Source organism: Artemia sp. Qi Xiang Cuo, chromosome 13, assembly GCF_049724085.1.
Source record: "Artemia sp. Qi Xiang Cuo chromosome 13, ASM4972408v1, whole genome shotgun sequence".
Lineage (NCBI taxonomy): Eukaryota > Metazoa > Arthropoda > Branchiopoda > Anostraca > Artemiidae > Artemia > Artemia sp. Qi Xiang Cuo.
This window is the reverse complement of record NC_142806.1, coordinates 14,480,631-14,486,524: the sequence shown is the minus strand read 5'-3', so window position 1 is coordinate 14,486,524 and position 5,894 is coordinate 14,480,631.

Below are 5,894 nucleotides of genomic sequence, written 5' to 3'. Positions count from 1 at the left end.
TACATGGAGGGTTGAGTTGCACGAGGGTTCAGTTAAAGGGGGTACAGTTACACGGGGGTTTAGTTAAATTGGGTTGAGTTGCACGAGGGTTCATTAGCACGAGAGTTCAGTATCACGGGGGTTCACTTGTACAGGGTTTCGGTTATTAAGGGGTTCAGTTACATGGAGGGTTCAGTTGCACGAGGGTTAACAGGGGTTCAGTTACATTTGCACGAGGGTTCAGTAGCACGAGGGTTCAGTAGCATGGGGATTCAGTTGTACAGGGTTTCGGTTATACAGGGGTTCAGTTACATGGAGGGTTCAATTGCATGAGGGTTCAGTTAAAGGGGGTATATTTACACGGGGGTTTAGTTAAATTGGGTCGAGTTGCACAAGGGTTTAGTAGCACGAGATTTCAGTAGCACGGGGGTTCAGTTGTACAGGGTTTAGCACGGGGGTTCAGTTGTACGGGGTTTCGGTTATACAGGGGTTCAATTACATGGGGGAGGGTTCAGTTGCATGGGGGTACAGTTACATGTGGATTCAGTTACATGGGGATTAGTTAAATGCGGTTGAAATGCATAGTCTCATTGGAAAAAATTTTAGGTCATACTTAAACAGTTCTATTAAGAGCTATTTTTATGGAAATGGTTCATTTTTGAATTGAAACTATGCTTTTCTGACTGAAGATATACAATTTAATCAGAAAATAAGAAAATGTAAACAATTAAAACAGGGAAGTGTTTTTTGACTATATTTTGTACAATTTCGTCTGAAAAATAGGAGTTCACGCCTAAAAAGTTCTATTAAGAGCTATTCTTATGGTAATGGTTAATTTTTGAATCAAAACCACGCTTTTCTGACTGAAAATATACATTATAATCAGAGAATCATGTATTGAAGATATTTTCTACAATTTCGTCTGAAAAAAAGGAGTTCACGCTTAAAAGTTCTATTAAGAGCTATTTTTATGGAAATGGTTCATGTCTTTAGCAAAGTTAGCCATAGCTAGTTGAAACTCTGCATAAATATCTTCATTTTTAGCCTAATTGCATAGGTACTAAAAGAACATTGAACATTTTTTCTGACTTTGTGTGTTTTCGCAAGAAAATAACTTGTCTTTAGCAAAGGTAGCCGTGGGTAGTTGAAACTCTGCATAAATATCTTCATTTTTATCCTAAGTGCGAATGTGCTCAAGTAACATTGAATATCTTGTATGATTTTGTGTTTTCGCAAGAAAATCGCTTGTAATTAGACAACGTAACCATAGCTAGTTTAAACGCTACATAAATATCTTAATTTTTAGCCTAATTGCGTAGCTACTAAAGGAAAATTGAGCATTTTTTTCTGATGTTTTGTGTTTTCGCTAGAAAAAAGCTTGTCTTTAGAAAACTTATCCCTAGCTAGTTGAAACTCTGCATAAATATCTTCATTTTTAGCCTAATTGCGTACGGTACTAAGGGAACATTGAACATTTTTCTGATTTTGGGTGTTTTCGCAAGAAAATAACTGGTCTTTAGCAAACTTAGCCATAGCTAGTTGAAACTCTACATAAATATCTTCATTTTTAGCCTAATTGCGTAGGTACTGGAGGAACATAGAACATTTTTTCTGATTTTGTGTGTTTTCGCAAGAATATTGCTGGTCTTTAGCAAACTTAGCCATAGCTAGTTGAAACTCTGCATAAATATCTTCATTTTTAGCCTAATTGCGAAGGTGCTAAAGGAAAATTGAACATTTTTTCTGATTTTGTGTGTTTTTGCAAGAAAATAGCTGGTCTTTAGCAAACTTAGCCATAGCTAGTTGAAACTCCGCATAAATATCTTACTTTTTAGCCTAATTGCATAGGGACTAAAGGAACATTGAAAATTTTTTTCTGACTTTGTGTGTTTTTGCAAGAAAATAACTAGTCTGAAGACAACTTAGCTATAGCTAGTTAAAACTCTGAATAAACATCTTAATTTTTAGCCTAATTGAGTAGGTACAAAAGGAACATTGTTTTTGTATCTATTGTTAACAATATTCTGTCTTTTAGAGTTTTAGTTACTTGCGCGCACGTAACCTCGGGTAAATTAACCTTAAAAAAATGAAATAAAGCTATTTCGACTTTGCATGTCTCTCTCACTATGTATGCGCCGTCGTGTTGTGTAACCAATCACCAATCAAGTTATTGTATATTGAGTTACCTCCGCTGTCTCTGATTGGTCCCTAAAAATGGGTGTTGTCTAAAAAACCAGTCTGGCTGAAACGTGGAGTTTTCGTACTGCTCACTTTTTGCAATGTGTAGGAACCAGTGGGGAATCCCCGCTCGTTTGGAAAGGTGCCAAGGAAAGGCATGCAAATAGCATGGAGTTTCAAAACGTGTTTAATCACGTTTCTTGAATGAAGTATCTGTACTGTATATTCAAGAGGTGAAATCAATAAAGAGCTTGTTACTTACTTACAAATATTTTTATAATTTCTTGAATGAAATTTCCGTATTGTCTATCCAAGAGTTGAATTCAAGACAGAAATTCTTACTTACTGAGAATTTTTTCATAATTTCTTGAATTAAATTTCTACATCGTGTAGCTAAGTGAAAATTGTTTGTGATGAAGAGAAAAAAAAGTTACTTACTCGCGATTTTTTCATAATTTCTTGAATGAAGTATCTGTACTGTATATCCAAGAGGTGAAATCAATAAAGAGTTTGTTACTTACTTACAAATATTTTCTTAATTTCTTGAATGAAATTTCCGTATTGTGTATCCAAGAGTTGACTTCAAGAAAGAAATTGTTACTTACTGAGAATTTTTTCATAATTTCTTGAATTTAATTTCTACATCGTGTATCTAACTCATGAAAACAATACAGAGTTTGTTACTTACTAAGAATTTTGTCGTAATTTCTTGAACGAAATGTCTTTTTGTTTATCCAACAGGTGAAATCAAGAAAAAATTTTCTACTTAATTACAATTTTTTCATAATTTCTTGAATGAAATTTCCGTATTGTGGATCCAAGAGTTGACTTCAAGAAAGAAATTGTTACTTACTTAGAATTTGTTGATAATTTCTTGAATTAAATTTCTACATCGTGTAGCTAAGTGAAAATTGCTTGTGATAAAGAGAAACATAATTTCTTGAATTTAATTTCTACATCGTATATCTAACTCGTGAAAACAATAAAGAGTTTGTTACTTACTTAGAATTTTGTCATAATTTCTTGAACGAAATGTCTTTTTGTTTATCCAACAGGTGAATTCAAGAAAGAATCTGCTACTTAGTTACAATTTTTTCATAATTGTATCTGTACTGTATATCCAAGAGGTGAAATCAATAAAGAGTTTGTTACTTACTTACAAATATTTTCATAATTTCTTGAATGAAATTTCCGTATTGTGTATCCAAGAGTTGACATCAAGAAAGAAATTGTTACTTACTGAGAATTTTTTTCATAATTTCTTTAATTAAATTTCTAAATTGTATATCTATCTCGTGAAAACAATAAAGAGTTTGTTACTTCCTTCGCATTTTTTCATAATGTCGTGGACAAAATGTCTTTTTTTTTTAAAACAGTTGAATTCAAGAAAGAGTTTGATACTAACTTACAATTTTTTCATAATTTCATTAATAAAATGTCCTTATTGCGTACCCAAGAGTTGACTTCAAGAAAGAAATTGTTACTTACTGAGAATTTTTTCATAATTTCTTGAATTAAATTTCCACATCGTGTAGCTAAGTGAAAATTGTTTGTGATAAAGAGAAAAAAAAGCTACTTACTTGCGATTTTTTCATAATTTCTTGAATGAAGTATCTGTACTGTATATCCAAGAGGTGAAATCAATAACGAGTTTGTTACTTACTTACAAATATTTTCATAATTTCTTGAATGAAATATCCGTATTGTGTATCCAAGAGTTGACTTCAAGAAAGAAATTGTTACTTACTGAGAATTTTTTCATAATTTCTTGAATTTAATTTCTACATCGTATATCTAACTCGTGAAAACAATAAAGAGTTTGTTACTTACTTAGAATTTTGTCATAATTTCTTGAACGAAATGTCTTTTGTTTATCCAACTGGTGAATTCAAGAAAAAATTTGCTACTTAATTACAATTTTTTCATAATTTCTTGAATGAAATTTCCTTATTGTGTATCCAAGAGTTGATTTCAAGAAAGAAATTGTTACTTACTGAGAATTTTTTAATAATTTCTGGAATTAAATTTCTACATCATGTAGCTAAGTGAAAATTGTATGTGATAAAGAGAAAAAAAGTTATTTACTTGCGATTTTTTCATAATTTCTTGAATGAAGTATCTGTACTGTATATCCAAGAGGTGAAATCAATAAAGAGTTTGTTACTTACTTACAAATATTTTCATAATTTTTTGAATGAAATTTCCGTATTTTGTATCCAAGAGTTGACTTCAAGAAAGAAATTGTTACTTACTGAGAATTTTTTTCATAATTTCTTGAATTAAATTTCTACATCGTGTATCTAAGTCGTGTAAACAATAAAGAGTTTGTTACTTACCTAGAATTTTGTCATAATTTCTTGAACGAAATGTCTTTGTTTATCCAGCTGGTGAATTCAAGAAAGAATTTGCTACTTACTTACAATTTTTTCAGAATTTCTTTAATGAAGTTTCTGCATTGTGTATCCAAGAGGTGACTTCAGGAAAGAGTTTGTTACTTGCTTAGAATAAAACTATTCTAAGCAATAAAGGCGGGTTCAGCTTAAAGATATTTATTGCTTAAACATATTTACAGATTTTTTTTGAGAAAAATAAACACAACAACAAATGGTTAAATAAAAATAGTATTTAGAGTTCACTCTTAAACATCAACAAACGATGGTTCCATGATATAGAATAGTTTTTACCATGTCTTATGGATTTATCACGATCAGGCATGTTCTTAGGTATCCACTGTGCGAAGAACCTAACCTCGTGCTCAGGACGGTGATAACCCCCTTCAAATTTAGGACACTTAAACTCTTCTAGATTGAAAAGTGGAATCCTAAGGTCACACTTTTGAATTAAAACTTTATCTGTAGGTACATTGCCCTTTACGTAGAGCGCTTCAACCCCAAAAAAGCTGCAAATTTCACTGACTTCCTCCTGAACATTTCTCAGTTCCCGACCAGCATTATTAAGTGGTGTAATTACTCTATCGTAGAATCCCAGTCTGTTTATATGACGTAATGTAGTACTCCACAAGCTATTATCATACTCAAACATGTTATAGTTCACTATCCAATGATAACAGTCAATTTCTTCGAGTTCAATAGACAATAATAAAAATGCACATTCAAATATAACACCACAAGATGATTTTTTCAAACTGATAAATTCTGTGTCATACAGTCCTATCATCTTGGAAGTTATTAATGTAGTTGTTAAGAAGAAAAATACTTCATCAAACTTTTATATCTTCGCTCAAGGCTGAATGGAGTTATGGCTAGGGGGATGATTCCTAAAACCATCTGAATTCATTGTGGAGAGGAGTCATAAAACCCCTGGAAGTCATTGCGGGAATGAGTCATTGAACTCTCGGTAACTGATAAATTCTGTGTCATACAGTCCTATCATCTTGGAAGTTATTAATGTAGTTGTTAAGTAGAAAAAAACTTCATCAAACTTTTATATCTTCGCTCAAGGTTGAATGGAGTTATGGCTAGGGGGATGAGTCCGAAAACCATCTGAATTCATTAGAGGGAGGAGTCATAAAACCCTCCAGGAACCTAACACCCATGAACATCTAAAAAACTATGTCTGAAAACCCAAACAGCTAATTAAATATTATAATTCATGATTTCAGGCACGTAAGGCTCAATAGTAACCGAAACTCTAAAAAACGGAATATTGATACCAATAGATACAACAAAAACGTTACTTTAGTAGCTACGCAATTAGGCTAAAAATGAAGATATTTA